Here is an 18,388-nt window from a genome sequence, read left to right as displayed (position 1 = left end):
GATATTTGAGTCAATCATGATTTTTTGGCTGAAAATGTGACAACCACTTTTGAGGTGTGATGCATGATGGATGCACAGTTTACACAAGACTTGTAATAGAGATAAATAGGTATTAAAGTTGCAGCACCCTTTCTGTTTTGAACGCAAGACTCAATTCTTTAACAGGTGAGGGCAGCTTTGTCCAATAGGCAGTTGTAGGCCTTTATAAAAAATATAAGATGAACCTCGAACTTCACTGTTGTTTTGAAAATATAAATTGAGTAAAGGGCAAATAATTCCATTCTATTTGACTACTCAGCCTTTTTGTAAGTTTCCTCCCTACTGTTGATGCTACAGAAGTGAGGATGGGGGCATTCCTTCTATTTCCAACAGCTACAAAAGCTCACAGATCGAGCAGCAACTAACTTCCTGCCCAAACACTGTCCACCCCATATATGGTTTAGAAATAAACATAGTTTCCATGGTGTTACAATGTGGGAGGGCGAATGGTATTCCTCAATGTTATTGCAAATAACTATTCTTCCATCAAAGAAAACATATTATGACTCTCTTAGCTGGAAATCAAGCCACTACAGGAAATCTGATTAAAACTGTTACAGTTAGGGGTTTTAAAAATGAAAAAAAAAAATTCTGAATATGTTTTCTGAAATCATGACTGGAATGAGAATTTTATAATTAACGAGAATGGAAATGAGCCTCGTGATGGAGGAGCTAAAAGTAATGGAAGAAATGAATTTTTCTGTAGGTTTATGATTACAAATAAGCAAAGAGGAGTAGCAGCGTGAATTCGAAATGCGATAGCCGTGTGGTTTCCTGTGCACATCTGTGACGTGCATGTATTCCAACAGCTAAAAATAAATGATGAAAAAGATTTTTTTTAAACCATTGATTACATACCTGCTATTACGTGCGGGGAGGAAACGGTAACAAAACGGTAACAAAATACTGTAAGCACATCTCACCTTTAATCGTCCCACAATAAAAAGGTTTTACTATCAAACGCAACGCAGGGGGTGGAGAAGAACTCACCGCCTATTTTGCATTGTTCCCCAAGGTACTGGATGGAACTGGGGAAATAGAACTTAACCCAATCACCACGTAAACCTACACAAACCTACAGTGGAATTATGCTACATGCAATAGTACAGGATACACCAAATTTACACATAGCAAACCTTGGTTAGACCACACTTAGAGTACTGCGTACAGTTCTGGTCGCCATATTATAAAAAGGATATAGAGGCACTGGAGAGAGTGCCGAAAAGATTGACAAGGATGATACCAGAAATGCGAGGATATACATATCAGGAAAGGATGAACAGGCTGGGTCTCTTTTCTCTTGAAAAAAGGCTGAGGGGTGACCTAATAGAGGTCTTTAAAATTATGAAAAATTTTGATAGAGTGGATGCAGAGAGAATGTTTCCACTTGTGGGGAAGAGCATAACTAGAGAAGAAATCCAATAAGGAATTCAGAAGAAACTTCTTTACCCAAAGAGTGGTGAGAATGTGGAACTCGCTACCACAGGGAGTGGTTGAAGCGAATAGTATAGATGCGTTTAAGGGGAGGTTGGACAAACATATGAGGGAAAAGGGAATAGAGGGTTATGCTGATAGATTTAGATGAGGAAAGACGGGAGGAGGCTCGAGTGGAGCATAAACGCCAGCAGGACTGGTTGGGCCGAATGGCCTGTTTCGATGCCGTATATCCGATGTAATCCTGTGTAAACTGGCTGCACCATTTCTTTACTGTGTTGAGGCCCATCTCAGTGCCCACTTGACCACAAACACACCACGTTTACTGTAGTGCTCAAGTGAGGTGATTTTGCTGGTTAAAATGTGGAGACATTTTTTTAGCTAGAAACAAATAATGTGTAAGTTAGGAACTATGAGAGGAGGGAAGTTCAATAAATTCTTCACATCAGTTTTCACTTATGAAGCTTGCAGTCAAATTCAAGATCCAGCGATTTTTGACTCAAGTTTCTATAGCATGCCCAATGGAGAGGTTTAAAGAATTAAAGCCTAGAAACTCTGGGATATTAAGAAATCGGGTTCGATGGGAACAAAGGGGCAAATTAGTAACAACACTGTGGAGGAGGAATTCCTGGAGTGTGTACGGGATGGTTTCCTGGACCAATATGTCGAGGAACCAACCAGAGATCAGGCCATCTTAGACTGGGTATTATGTAACGAGAAAGGATTAATTAGTAATCTTGTTGTACGAGGTCCCTTGGGTCTAAGCGATCATAATATGATCGAATTCTTCATTAAGATGGAGAATGAAGTAGTTGACTCAGAGACTAGGGTCCTCAATTTAAATGAAGGAAACTACGATGGTCTGAGGAGCGAGTTGGGTAGGATTGATTGGGGAATGGCACTCAAAGGGTTGACGGTGGATAGGCAATGGCAAACATTCAAAGACCGAATGGATGAGCTACAGAATTTGTTCATCCCAGTTTGGCATAAAAATAAAACAAAAAAGGTGACTCAACCGTGGCTAACAAGGGAAATTAGGGATAGCAGAAGATCCAAGGAGACGACATATAAATTGGCCAGAAAAGGCAATAATCCTGAGGATTGGGAGCAGTTTAGGATTCAACAAAGGAGGACAAAGGGATTAATTAAGAAAGGGAAAATAGAATATGAGAGTAAGCTAGCAGGGAACATAAAAACTGACTGTAAAAGCTTTTATAGATATGTGAAGAGAAAAAGATTGGTGAAGTCAAGCGTAGGTCGCTTACAGTCAGAATCAGGGGAATTTATAATGGGAAACAAAGAAATGGCAGACCAACTAAATTCATACTTTGGTTCTGTCTTCACAAAGGAGGACACAAATAACCTCCCAGAGATGCAGGAACATAGGGCCTGATGAAAGGGTGGAACTGAAAGAAATCAGTATTTGTAGGGAAATGGTGTTAGGAAAATTGATGGGACTGAAGGCCGATAAATCCCCAGGGCCTGATAACCTACATCCCAGGGTACTCAAGGAAGTGGCCCTAGAAATAGTAGATGCATTGCTGGTCATCTTCCAGAACTCGATAGACTCTGGAACAGTACCCATGGATTGGAGGGTAGCTAATGTTACCCCACTGTTCAAAAAAGGTGGTAGAGAAAAAGCGGGGAATTATAGACCGGTAAGCCTGACATCGGTAGTGGGGAAAATGCTAGAATCTATTATAAAAGATGTAATAGCAGAGCACTTGGTAAGCAGTGACAGGATCGGACAAAGTCAACATGGATTTATAAAAGGTAAATAAAGCTTGACTAATCCACTGGAATTTTTTGAGGATGTAACTGGTAAAATAGATAAGGGAGAACCAGTGGATGTGGTGTATTTGGACTTTCAGAAGGCTTTCGATAAGGTCCCACATAAGAGATTAGCGTGCAAAATTAAGGCACATGGGATTGGGGCAAGGTATTGACTTGGATAGAGAACTGGTTGGCGGACAGAAAGCAAAGAGTTGGAATAAACGGGTCGTTTTCCGAGTGGCAGGCAGTGACTAGTGGGGTACCGCAAGGATCAGTCCTAGGACCCCAGCTGTTCACAATATATATTAATGATCTGGACGAGGGAATTGGATGTAATGGCCTAGAAATTCACTGGCCTTAGCGCCGCTTTTGAGGCGCTAGAGGGCCTAGCGGCGAAGTTATGGCCAGTTTTGAAATTGACAGGGGCCCTAAATCGGCGTTAGGCCGGTAGCGCTGCGCCGGCACCGATGACGTCATCGGTGTGCGCAGCGTCCCGGTTGCCATGGTAACCCGCCCGAACTCGGAAATTGAGTTGCGGCCGCCTCGCCTGTGGCAGCCGCAAGCAACGTTCTGGCAGAGGTGCCTTACAGAACGTTGCGCCGGCGCATTAAAGGCCCCGCGGCGGCCGGCCGCTTTCCCGCCGCCCGCCTGGCCGCAGCTCCCTCCCCGGACTTCCCCCCCCCCCCCGGAACAGAAGCAAGCCCGGCACTTGTCCGAGGTGCCGGGCTCATTTTTAAAAAGATTATCGTGGGCCGCGGCCGGGTGCAGGCAGCTCCTCCTTAAGGGAAGGAGGAGGCCTGCACTTCCCGAACCTGCCGCACCGCAGCGGGCGCCGCAGCGCCGGAATAGCGCCGAAATTCAGCGCATAGCGCCAGTTTTCAGGCGCTAACAGCTTTCAGCAGCGCCGGCAGCCGTTTGGGCGCAGAAGTAGTGAATTTTTGGCCCGCCCAGCGCGACTTAGCTCCGGCACTAACTTCCGGCGCTAAAGCCGTCGCTGCGCCAAAACCCAATTTCTAGGCCAATATCTCCAAATTTGCAGACGACACAAAGCTGGGTGGGAGGGTAAGCTGTGAGGAGGATGTCGTGAAACTCCAGTACGATTTGGACAGATTGGGTGATTGGGCAGAAACATGGCAAATGCACTATAATGTGGATAAATGTGAGGTTATCCACTTTGGTGGCAAAAACAGGAAGGCAGATTATTATTTGAATGGTAATAGATTAGGAGAAGGGGAAGTGCAAAGAGACCTGGGTGTTCTTGTGCACCAGTCGCTGAAGGTAAGCATGCAGGTGCAGCAGGCGGTTAAGAAGGCAAATGGTATGTTGGCCTTCGTAGCAAGAGGGTTCGAGTACAGGAACAAGGATGTCTTGCTACAGTTGTACAGGGCCTTGGTGAGACCGCACCTTGAGTATTGTGTGCAGTTTTGGTCGCCTTACCTGAGGAAGGACGTTCTTGCCATGGAAGGAGTGCAGCGAAGATTCACCAGGCTGATACCTGGGATGGCAGGAATGACGTATGAGGAGAGATTGTGTCGATTGGGATTATACTCACTGGAGTTTAGAAGATTGAGAGGGGATCTCATCGAAACCTATAAAATTCTGTCAGGCCTGGACAGACTAGATGCAGGAAGGATGTTTATGATGGCCGGGGAGTCCAGAACCAGGGGTCATAGTCTAAGGATAAAGGGGTAAGCCATTTAGGACTGAAATGAGGAGGAATTTCTTCACCCAGAGAGTGGTGAACCTGTGGAATTCTCTGCCACAGAGGGTGGTGGAGGCCAGTTCATTAAATATATTCAAAAAATAGTTGGATATATTTCTTAAGGCTAAAGGGATCAAGGGATATGGGGAGAAGGCAGGGACAGGTACTGAACTTGGAGGATCAGCCATGATCTCATTGAATGGCGGAGCAGGCTCGAAGGGCCGAATGGCCTACTCCTGCTCCTATATTCTATGTTTCTATGAAATTTGAGGCACAACCTACTTCCAGCCCTTTCTAACAAAGTCCGGTGGAGGGAAGGGCAGGTTCCTAGGCTTTCCCAGGCTAATGGCACCTAATGTTGGCTAGAAGGAAGGCTGTGTGTATATATATTTTTTTTAATAAGGTGAAATGTACAAGGAAGATTGATAACTTTTGGAGTGCTCCTTGCTAATTACGTGAAAGGGAGAAGAACTTAATGGATTTTGATGTGGTTAACTATACAATAATGGTAACTGTGACAAGAAATGTGAAACTTCCATAACCATCGATGGAATATATTTATTCGGATTGCACATCCAAGGTTCTGAATTTAAAATACTGCAAAGCAAATAATGCTAGTCTGTTGTGGATTTTCTTTAACTAACTGGACAAGGTTTATTTGCAACAACCACATAGGTATTTCCTCCTTCAACATGTTTCAGTCCAGGTGCGGATTAAGAATACAGTGATTCACCCCCATAACTGAGGGGTTGGGTGGATTCTCCTTCAGCAGGCCCAGGCATCAGGTTGTCCCACAGACTTACTTCTGTCTTTACAATAATCAGCAGGCAGTTTACATGTCCCTTAGTTAATGCAGCACAGTAAAATGACTTGACTGTGGGTATTGACCAGACCCTGAAACTATGCAGTAAATATCAACAAGGTTAATCAAATACTTTGATTAGGAGATAAAGTTAGATGGAATCCATAAAGGGAAAATTGTCCATGGTCTTTGGAAAAGGCCGGCTTAATTGTCAAAAGTGGCCTTTTCTCATCCTAGACTTAGCTTCACACTCATACATCATTGTAATGATATCAGCAAATAGTGATGATATTTGTCTGTGTTTGCTTACTTATGCCTTACAGCATGTTTGTCTGTGTTTGATTGCTTGTGCCTGAGCAGCAGGGGTCATGTGACACAGACAAGCAGGCTGAGCTTTTTAGTTTCACTTTAGCTGCAGCTCAAGCATGGTGTGTCCTGAAAAGCTGTATGAATTCTTGAACAAACCTTAGATTAAAAGTTATTCTCTTTTATATAAATGTCTCATCATTGAACCCACAAGGAAATCAATACATGGTGTCAGAAGTGTCTCGATTGAAAGAGATGAAGAGGAAAAATCGGAAGTTAGCAACTCGATGGGACAGTGAAAGGAGTTGTGGCAAGTAAGCGAAATCAGCTCTCCACATGTTAGCAAGCCAGAAGAGAAAATCGTTAGTTACCTTGGAGAATAGCTAACTGAGTGAAAAATGGAAGGTTTACTCCCACCGGCGACGCTTCAGTTGTCAGGTAATGTGGCTGAAAATTGGAGAAGGTTCAAACAACGTTTAGAGTTGTATTTAGCGGCAACCAGAGCTGACGAGAAAAGTGATAAACAGAAATCGTCCGTGTTCTTACATGTAGTGGGTGATGCAGCGTTGGAGGTATATAATAATTTCATATTTGCCGTTGATGGAGACAAAATGAAGCTAGATAAAATAATGGAACAGTTTGAGGCCTACTGCATACCTAAACGCAACGTGACCTTTGAGAGGCACAAATTTTTCACATGTGTACAGAAAATCGGCAAGACTATTGATCAGTATGTGACTGAACTGAGAAACCGAAGCAAATCGTGTGAATTTGGGGGACTGACAGACTCACTGATAAAAGACAGACTGGTGTGTGGTATTCCAGATAATGGTCTAAGGGAAAGACTGCTAAGAGAGCAAGATCTAGACCTGGGAAAAGCCATAGCACTGTGTAGGGCTACAGAGACTGTGAAGTTGCAGGCAAAGGAGCTGTTCAGTGACAGTAGCTGCAACGTGGATGCAGTGAGAAAGAACGGATACAAACCGTTTAACAAAGAGAGCGCCAATGTGAAAAAAGAGACGTGGCCAGCAAACGAAAATGAAAGGGACAATCGGAAGTCATGTAGTCGATGCGGTACACAGCATCCACCAAGAAAGTGTCCAGCATATGGTAAAACATGCAATAGATGCAACAAAAACAACCATTATGCCCGTTGCTGTAAGAACCAAGCGCAACAAAGCAAGGTCCATACAGTAGATGAAAGCGAGATAGAGGAATTCTATGTAGATGTGGTGTCTGAAAACAAAAAAGAAAGAGACTGGATGTTGACACTAAAAGTGAACGACATACACATTCCATTTAAATTGGATACTGGAGCACAAGTTAATGTGATATCAGAGACCGATTTTAAGAGAATTAGACCCAGACCAAAGTTACATGGAATACAAGTGAAAGTGACCGGATACTCAGGTACTGAAATACCAGTGAAAGGAAGATGCATTGTCAAAGTAACACACAAGGACAGAGAGCACACGCTAGCATTAATCGTGGTGCCAAAGGATGTGCAAGCCATACTAGGTTTAAAAGCCTGTGAGAGACTGAACCTGGTAAAGAGAGTCCTCGTTGTGGAAAGTGAAGGAGAGACAGTCTATGATGAACTCATGAAAGAGTACAAAGACCTATTTAAGGGTCTAGGCTGCATTCCAGGAGAACACACGATCAGAGTAGATAAAAGTATGACACCGGTCATACATCCATGCAGAAAAGTTCCGTTTGCTCTTCAAAAGCAACTGAAGGCAGAGTTGGACAGGATGGAAAGCCTGAATGTGATTCAGAAGATAGATGAGCCAACTGAGTGGGTGAGTTCCCTCGTCGTAGTGGACAAAAAGAATGGAAAGCTCAGGATTTGCCTGGATCCAAGAGATCTAAACAGAGCAATAAAGAGAGAGCACTTCAAGCTTCCTACATGTGAGGAAATCATGGCACAGTTTGCAAATGCAAAATATTTCAGCAAGTTAGATGCATCCTCAGGATTTTGGCAGATGAAGCTGGACGAAGCAAGTTCAAGACTGTGCATGTTCAACACTCTATATGGCAGATACAGATTCCTAAGGTTACCATTTGGCATTGCCTCAGCTCCTGAAGTGTATCACAAGACTATCCATATGATCTATGAGCACCTGGAGGGAGTTGATACATCAATGGATGACATCATAGTATGGGGAACCACGAGAACTGAGCATGACGAGAGACTGAAAAAAGTGCTGGAAGCAACAAGGAAAACAAACCTGAAGCTGAATAGAGAGAAATGCCAGCTCGGGGTGACAGAACTGACATTCGTGGGAGATATCCTTAGCAGTGAGGGCATCAGACCAGATCCCAGAAAGGTGTCCGCCATTGAGAATATGCCAAAGCCACAATGCAAAAGGGACGTGCAGAGGTTTAATGGAATGATCAACTACATGGGTAAATTCATACCCAACCTCTCAGAAAAAATAGCACCACTGAGAAGACTAACTGAAAAGAACATAGAATGGGAATGGAATCATGAGCATGAGAAGTCATGGAACGATCTAAAGAAACTGCTCACAGAGGAACCAGTTCTGAGGTTTTATGACCCAGCGAGACCCATCAAGATATCATCAGATGCATCACAGAGTGGGCTCGGTGTCGTTCTTCTGCAACAATATGACTACTGGCAACCTATTGCATATGCATCGCGCTCAATGACAGACGCGGAGACGCGATATGCTCAAATAGAAAAGGAGCTGCTCAGCATCACATACGCCTGTGAAAGATTTCACCAGTTTGTGGCAGGACAAGCAATCAGTGTAGAGACTGACCATAAGCCCTTGATTGTATTGTTCCAAAAGCCACTAAATAGCTGTCCGCTTAGAATACAAAGAATGATGATCAGGCTGCAACGCTATACACTGAATGTTGCGTACACACTGGGTAAGCTGATGTATACAGCAGACACGTTGTCCAGAGCTGTTGACCCAAGTGAGCCCGCAAACACCACAATGGATGAAAAAGTAAACGCCTACGTGGACATGATCACAAGTGCACTGCCCATAGCAGATGCAAAAATGGAGCTCATAAAGACTGAGACAAACAAAGATGAAACAATGAGACGACTGAAGAAAAGCACCTTGGATGGATGGCCCAACATGAAGCAAGACTGCTCACCTGACATAGCAGAGTACTGGAACTGCAGGGCGGAACTATCAGTGGTCGAAGACATCATCTACAAAGGAAGTAAAATAGTTATCCCAAAGAGCCTGAGAAAAGAGATGCTAAAAAAGATCCATGGAGGACATCTGGGAATCGAAAAGTGTAAGAAAAGAGCACGAGAGGTGATGTACTGGCCACGAATGAACCAAGATGTGACAAATGAGGTGTCAAACTGCACAATATGCCTGAAATATCGAGCAAGCAATCTGGTAGAACCACTAAAGCCACACCCAGCACCAGACAGACCTTACCAGAAGGTAGGCGCTGACCTATTCGTATGTCAAGGGAAGGACTATCTTGTCATCACAGACTATTACTCCCTGTATCCAGAGGTTTGTAGACTGTACACCACCACCGCAGAAGCTGTGATAAGAAGTATGAAAGCCATATTCTCCTGACATGGCGTGGCAAGCGAGGTCTTCACAGACAACGGACCCCAGTTTAACAATGCAAATTTCCGACACTTTGCCAAAGAGTGGGACTTTGTCCACACAACGTCAAGTCCTCACTATCCACAGTCCAATGGACTAGTGGAAAAATCGGTCCAGACAGTGAAAAGACTGATGTACAAGGCAAAAGACAGTGGAACTGACTTCTACCAAAGCATGCTTGTATACCGCACAACGCCGCTCGAGTGTGGTATGTCACCAGCCCAACTCCTGATGGGACGTCGGCTAAGGTCAAACCTACCCATCCCGGAGAACCTCCTGAAAACAAAAGAGGGGGAGAAAGTGAGGAAGTTCAAAGAACAACAGAAAGAAAAGCAGAAGTACTATTATGACAGAGGAACACAAAACCTACCTGAACTCCACACTGGTGACCAAGTAAGGTTCAAAGACAAAACAAACACATGGACGGAGAAGGGAACTGTCCTGAGTGAAGTTCAACCAAGATCATACACCATTCAGACAGATGAGGGTGCTGTTCTGAGAAGAAATCGTCGAGATCTTCTCATGGAACCAGCCACAGCAGGTCAAGAGACTGATACTGTTGAACAACCTGATCACACAGCTGAGAACCAATCATCTGAGGCAACAACTCAGATTCAAGGACAATCAATCAGAAAATCCTCAAGACACGTGAAGCCTCCTGAGAGACTCATTGAGCAAATTTAAGGACTATTGTTATAGAAGGAAGTAATATTATCTTATTCTTTCTTCAAGTTCTAGTGTATTGACATATTTCATGTGAACACACAAAGCAAGGGTAAAAAACTTTGATCATGATAATGATAATGTAAGTTCATTAAATGTTACAGTTAAAATGCAGATTAATACAAAGAAAACATGTTGTTAGTTAAAAGTAAAATACTTTTGTTTTAAGAAAGGGAGATGTAATGATATCAGCAAATAGTGATGATATTTGTCTGTTTTTGATTACTTATGCCTTACAGCATGTTTGTCTGTGTTTGATTGCTTGTGCCTGAGCAGCAGGGGTCATGTGACACAGACAAGCAGGCTGAGCTTTTTAGTTTCACTTTAGCTGCAGCTCAAGCATGGTGTGTCCTGAAAAGCTGTATGAATTCTTGAACAAACCTTAGATTAAAAGTTATTCTCTTTTATATAAATGTCTCATCATTGAACCCACAAGGAAATCAATACATGGTGTCAGAAGTGTCTCGATTGAAAGAGGTGAAGAGAAAAAATCGGAAGTTAGCAACTCGATGGGACAGTGAAAGGAGTTGTGGCAAGTAAGCGAAATCAGCTCTCCACATATTAGCAAGCCAGAAGAGAAACAGCAACAGAACGCGAGAGCAAGAAAGCAGCTCTACAGAAGCCTGAAGGCCGAGGTCCAACAAAAAACTCGCGACCTAAAGAACAGATGGTGGGTGGAGAAAGTGCAGGAGATCCAGCAGCTAGCCGACAACCACGACGTGCGTGGATTCTTTAGCGCAGTCAAGACCATCTACGGCCCAAGCACCCAAGGCCCTTCCCCACTGCGAGCCAAGAACGGAGAGGTACTCATCAAGGACAGGGAAGCAGTCAGTGCCCGCTGGAAGGAGCACTTTGAAGATCTCCTTAATCACGACTCTGTCTTCGACACGAGTGTCCTCAACTCCATCCCACAGCATGCTACCCGCCACCATCTCAGCACAACCCCAGCCCGGCATGAGGTTGAAAAGGCCATCCGACAACTGAAGAACAACAAGGCCTCAGGAGCAGATGGAATCCCCGCCGAGGCACTAAAGCATGGCGGAGAAGCACTACTGGCGCGAATTCATGAACTCATTTCTCTTATCTGGAAGGAGGAGAGCATGCCAGGGGATCTCAGAGACACCGTAATTGTGACCATCTTCAAGAAAGGTGCCAAGTCCGATTGCGGCAATTACAGAGGAGTTTCCCTGCTATCTGCCACAGGGAAAGTCATTGCAAGAATCCTCCTCAATCGCCTTCTCCCAGTGGCCGAAGAGCTCCTCCCAGAGTCGCAATGTGGATTCCGCCCACTAAGGGGCACAATGGACATGATCTTCACCGCACGTCAATTACAAGAGAAATGCAGGGAACAGCACCAACCGCTGTACATGGCCTTCTTTGATCTCACAAAGGCCTTCGACACTGTCAACCGTGAGGGATTATGGAGTGTCCTCCTCAAATTCGGCTGCCCTCAAAAGTTTGTCACTATCCTCCGCCTGCTTCACGACGACATGCAAGCCGTGATCCTGACCAACGGTTCCACCACAGACCCAATTCACGTACGAACCGGGGTCAAGCAAGGCTGTGTCATTGCACCAACGCTCTTCTCAATCTTCCATGCTGCAATGCTCCATCTCACCCTCAGTAAGCTCCTCGCTGGAGTGGAGCTAATTTACAGAACAAACGGGAAACTGTTCAACCTCCGTCGCCTCCAGTCCCGATCCAAGGTTGTCCCATCCTCTGTCGTCGAATTACAGTATGCAGACGATGCTTGCGTCTGCGCTCACTCGGAGGTCGAACTCCAAACCATCATAAACACCTTCACCGAAGCATACGAGAGCATGGGTCTTACACTAAACATCCGTAAGACAAAGGTCCTCTACCAACCTGCCCCCGACACACAGTGCTGCCCCCCGATTATCAAAATCCACGACAAGGCCTTGGACAACGTGGACCACTTTCCATACCTCAGGAGCCTACTGTCAACAAGGGCAGATGTCGACGACGAAGTCCAACACCACCTTCAGTGTGCCAGTGCAGCCGTCGGTCGCCTGAGGAAGAGAGTGTTTGAAGACCAGGACCTCAAACCCGGCACTAAGCTCATGGTCTACAGGGCAGCAGTGATACCTGCCCTGCTGTATGCCTCAGAGACATGGACCATGTACAGCAGGCACCTCAAAGCACTGGAGAGGTACCACCAATGCTGCCTCCGCAAGATCCTGCAAATCCATTGGCAGGATAGGCACACCAACGTCAGTGTTCTTGCTCAGGCCAACATCCCCAGCATCGAAGCTCTGACCACGCTCAATCAGCTCCGATGGATGGGTCACATTGTCCGCATGCCCGATACGAGACTCCCAAAACAAGCGCTCTACTCGGAGCTCCGGCACGGCAAGAGAGCCCCAGGTGGGCAGAGGAAACGCTTCAAGGACACCCTCAAAGCCTCCTTGAAAAAGTGCAACATCCCCACCGACACCTGGGAATCCCTTGCCCAAGACCGCACAAAGTGGAGGAGAAGCATCCAGGAAGGCGCCGAACACCTCGAGTCTCTTCGCCGGGAGCAAGCGGAAGCCAAGCGCACGTCAACCCAAGCACCCCACCCACCCGCCCCTTCAACCACCGTCTGCCCCACCTGTGACAGAGACTGTAGGTCCCGCATTGGACTAATCAGCCACCTGTGAGCTCATTTTAATGTGGAAGCAAGTCATCCTCAGTTCCGAGGGACTGTCTAAGAAGAGAAGAGGGGGTCAGCAAAGTATTAAGTGTTTACAGAACACAAAGCAGATGGGATACATCCCAGGGCCATGAGAAGTTGGAAAAATAAGTGAAGTGCTGTTAAATGGTTTTCAGTGCTCCAGTCAAGGCTTGCATTGCAAGTCTGGAAAGTGAGTTATGTAACGCCAATAATTAAAAGCAGCAAGATATGAGTTAGAATTACAAACCAATTGGTCAAACATCAGAAAATGCTCAGACTATTTTATAGATGCCATCAAGCTTTACATAAAGAGCCCATAAGGGCAAGTCAGTAGGGGACCAATGCAGTACAATTCCTTTCTGATTTCAGACTCTTGAGTTGTGAGAGGTAGATTTATTTGTACTAGAGCACTAGGGAAACAAGATTACAGGGTCATTTTATTAGTGCTATAAAGGCCATACCTCCCACAGCAGAAAGTCTGACCAGAATTCACATGGGCAGTAAGCAGCAGCTGAAACAGGGTTACAAAAGCAAGCCTAACAACTACACAGATGGATGTAAATAAACTAGTGACTGGAGATGTGCTAGGAAAAGATGGAATAAATTGAAAGAGAGAGTAAGGTTGTATCAATGTCAATCTTACTTGTAGGCAACTTGATTTTTGCAGGGAAGTCAGTTACATATGACCAAGATTGACTGAATCAGCACAAAGGATTCTTGTATAGGTTTTGTTATATTGGCTTCGTTTGATGGGAATAATCAGCAATGCTAAGGGACGAGTACATTGCTTGTTGATTAGTCATTCAGGGTCATCCTGCAAAATAGGACATTTCTACAGTCCAAGTGAAAGCCAGCCTGAACCACTCCCCACCAAATGAAATAATATGAAAACTTTTGAGGCCAACACCCAAGAACGAACCAGGCATTGGTAACATAAAATATTATAGTGAATCAGAATTACAGGTACAGCATGTAGATTCAACAACAACCACTTTCCAATCACATAGTGCCTTTCATGTAAAAAACATCCCAAGTCATTTCACAGAAGGCATTGTGAAAACAGTTGCCAAGTCAAGAATGGATTAGGAGGGTCAACCGAAAACTTGATCGAAGAAATGGGTTTTGAGGAGGTGTTTACAGGAGTGGGGGTGGGGGGGGGGGGGGGGGTGGGAAAGAGAGGTAGGGAAATTAAGGGAATTCCAGAGTGTAGGACGGTGGGGCGAAGGAAGGGGAGATGCACAAGTTGCTGGAGTCAGAGGCGATGATAAATTCAAGAACCTTGGCAAGCAAAGGAAGGTTTTGATATGGGGCAGTAATTATGAGGGCGGAAGGGTCGAGGGTGGATTATTTTTGCATAAACATTGATAGCGAGTGTAGGGGGTTATACGACCATCGGGGAATAGGCATTATACTTGACTCTGATCCTACCCTTACCCAACATCGCCACAGGTACACTTCCATCAAGTGCTAATGGATAGCAATGCCCCTTCCTCACTAACCCAGGGCTTTTGGACCATGATGGGGAAATTGTAGTATTCCTACCACCAACCTGGCTAAGATCAGCTAACACAGAACAAACAGAACACAGAAACCCCACAGTGCAGATAGAGGCCATTTCGGCCCATCGAGCCTGCACCGACACATATCCCACCCGATCCCTGTAACCCCTACACCAACACATATCCCACCCTATCCCCATAACCCCACGTATTTAATCCCCCTAACACTAAGGGTCAATTTATCATAGCCAATCAACCTAACCCGCACATCTTTGGACTGTGGGAGGAAACCGGAGCACCCGGAGGAAACCCACGCAAACACGGGGAGAATGTGCAAACTCCACACTACTACCTTAGTAAGTCAGCTTGGGTCATATGTCACCCTGGCTTATAAGATTGCGAGTCTGAGCCCCACACCAGAACTTGAATGCATGATCTAAACTAACACATCAGTACTGAGGAAGTGCTGTATTGTTGAAGATAGCAACCTACAAATTAAACTGAGGTCCTGTCTTTATGTTTGGGCAGATATCAAGGACCATGTGGCCATACCTGAAGAGTAGGCGGTTCTCCTTTCCCTCTAGCTAGCATTCCTCCCTCAAGCAATACTACCAAAAAAACACAGATTAACGTCTTTTGTCGAACTAGCCTACACAACAAAAGTCACTGCACTACAAAATGATTCATTGTGTAAAGTGCTTGAAGACATTTCCATGTGATAAGAAGTTATATTAAATGCATTTAAAAAATAAATAAAAATTTTCAGACTGAGGATCAAATCTAGGACCTGTGACTCATACTAGAATATCACACATCCAGCTTGACACAGGAACATGTACATCTGGATTTACATGCTGGTGGCATTTTTGGCAATAACTCATTTGCAAATTCAACACGTTAGTAAATTCTGGAAATTGGCTGGATTCTTCCCTCCCCCAGTAAATTTGCTGGTGTGTTTTTTTTTTAAGCAGCCAGTCGAACAACTATTAATAAGCCAGCTGCTGAGGTTAACTAGACACAATCCAGCTGACCGTTTGTGGGAATCCTAAGGCGCTTGTGTCAGCAGTCTTTGCAAAAACAGCAAAGAAAGAACAAGGACGCAGTCTAAAATGCAGCTGATTGTAGAGCTTCTGAAGCATCGAGATGACATCTGGACTAATTAGAGGTACTGCCGTCCAAATAGAATGACGTGTGGTATTGCCCAATATTGTAAAGGTTATCTGTTGGCCTGTAAAGACACAGCGGTTACTGTTAAATCAGTTACAATGACACTACTATGTTTCTTACATTACAACAGTGACTACACTTCAAAAGTAAGTCACTGGATGTAAGGCACTTTGGGACGGCCTGAGGCCGCGAAAGGCGCTATATAAATGCAACTCTTTCTTTCTTGCTATTAATTCATTCAAGTGAAATTTATTTTTGCAGGCTGATATGAGGGTAACACACATGTATGCCATACACAAATTCCAGACCATTTATGTGGCACATTAAACACCCTTTTGAACAATGCATGACAGACTCTAATTTTCCATATTAGGTACAGCTGGATCCTTTAGACTTCAGCCATTAATCTGCTGGAGAAAGCAAAACATCAGCGTCTGCGGTGTCGGCCTCTCCGCAGACCCTGACATGCCAGATTTGCCAGCACGACAGCAACAGGAACAGATGCTGAAATTGCTGATTGGCAGCATGGTTTACCTGGCGCTACTCCCACTAGCAATTTCAACTGGAAAAGCTGCAGCAATGGCTTCCCGACAGCACAGGCGATGATCAGCATCTGAGGACTTCACACAGGAGTCACCTCCACCATGTCCATCAGAAACCAAAACCTCCCCACCTTACATAAAGCATCTTATTTTAGATTAATTTTATTTAACAAATTCCTTGCAAAGTATTGCACATGACTGATGCTCTACTCCATTATTTGATTGCAACAAATACATGATTTTAGTGAGCAGTTATGGGCTTTCACTAAAATGGTTTATAAGTAGGAACGGTCTGTTGATGCCTTGATATATAATAAGCAGGACCACTGGTTTACAATGACCTTAATGACTCAAATTAACCTTTTTATTACAAGAGATTCTCGGGTTTTTAAACCAATGTTCCATCAAAATGGAAAACCAGGAGCCTTGTTGATTATATACAAAAGAGATGCTATTTCCCTATAAAAGGACTGGGAGTCATCCGGCATCTTTGCCTGTAATAATGTATGATGAATATGTATTTAAATATAAACATGTCAAGCTCGAAAGTTGATGTGCAGTTCTAGCTGCAGACCAGCAGAAACCACAAGCACCATCTTTTATTACCGATGGTTTGGTGAGTCTAGCACCTTAATGCATTGCAGAAAGGAACTCTATTGATGGAACTGTACATTAGTCAGATAACCTCAAAGGAATGATTAGGGCACAACACTGGGAACACTTTAACCTGAACCGAACCATATTCAGAGGACTTTCCACATGCTGCAGTGGAAAGTTTTACGGGCAAAACACAGAATTGTGCAGTTTGGATATTTACTGAGGTAGCATTCTGAAAACCTCCAACCACAAAAGAGCACTATCGGACACCACACAACTTTTTTCATTGGCTAAAGCTGCATCACAGAAAGAACGGTCATGGACTAAAGTGTCAAACTACAGGAAACAACTGCACTTTCAGTTGTTTGTTTCTCTCAAGAACGCCAAGGATATGGAAATCTCTCACTTTGTTGGCACATGGAATGCAGGCTGAGCGAGCTACAGGTCTATCTGTTTTCACAAGCAAACAGCACACTCCATCAAATAAAAATGCCAAGTGTTTTATGTTCATAGTTACAAAGCAGGATGCAATAGCTGAGGGTTCAGAATGTTAATGCATTGTTGGGGGCTGCAGATAGTTATCTTTATGGCTCCGTGCAGACATCCTGTAGAATTATAGACTCGCTTTTACAAGCCTCTGCCAGCATAAAAAATATGGAGTTTTTAATTTCCTGTGAACCTGCTTCTCAGATTGACAGAGAGATTATTGCCGTGGCTTTCTCCGTCTGAAATCATCTTTCAGAGCCTGTGAGAAAACCAGTGAATTAATTTTGCTGCCAGTCCCTTCTCACTCATGCACAGCATGAAAATGACTTCCTTTGAGCTGGTGAGGGCAAGAATAAATGTACCATACAGCCTGCATTAGAAGTAGGTTATTAAATACAAATAACATTTACTTTACCAGGTGCCAAAAGGACATGAATAAAGTAAATTGGGGGGCAATAAACCTTTTTTAATTTTACAAGTTTTTTGTTCCAATCACTCACCCCAACACAATTAATCCTCTGAGATGTGCAAGTGTTTCTGCAACAAAATAACACTAAGTAAAATTCTTTCTCACATAAATGTAGTGGTGTGTTGCAAGGGTGGGAATGGGATGCCTTCTGGCCTTGGGCAATACGGAAACCATACAAGAATAAGAATATTGAGGAGGGATCCAAGATTGACCAGATTCCCAGGAGGAAATGAGCAGCATCAGACTAAACGCCCATTTGGAAGCAGCTGCTAGGCCTTCTCGCCTGACCTTTGTGACTCAACGCTGGTACTTTGTTCCAACTAGGTCAACAGCCATCGAGTTCCTCACCCACATGCGTAAGCCTACAGGTGCGTGCCGTGCCACGAGTCATTCTGGTAGAGGGGAGACAATTAAAAGAGAGGAAGAGGGAGGGAATTAGAACATAAGAAATAAGTGCAGGAGTAGGCCATACAGCCCCTCGAGCCTGCTCCGCCATTCAATAAGATCATGGCTGATCATCGACCTCAACTCCACTTTCCAGTCTGATCTCCAATAAGAACATATTAGGAA

At 44.4% G+C, this 18,388-nt stretch overlaps 1 protein-coding gene across 1 annotated transcript in view; it reads right to left on the bottom strand.

The window, feature by feature from the left end:
• Positions 1-18,388, bottom strand: part of rnf19b (ring finger protein 19B) — a 212,815-nt gene that overhangs the window by 96,673 nt on the left and 97,754 nt on the right. The gene's annotated exons all lie outside the window — the stretch shown is intronic.

The sequence above is a fragment of the Somniosus microcephalus genome, chromosome 20 (assembly GCF_052327205.1).
Source record: "Somniosus microcephalus isolate GS21.2 chromosome 20, FLI_Smic_1.0, whole genome shotgun sequence".
Classification (NCBI taxonomy): domain Eukaryota; kingdom Metazoa; phylum Chordata; class Chondrichthyes; order Squaliformes; family Somniosidae; genus Somniosus; species Somniosus microcephalus.
The sequence above is the reverse complement of the archived record's forward strand: the minus strand, read 5'-3'. Positions and strand labels throughout refer to the sequence as shown.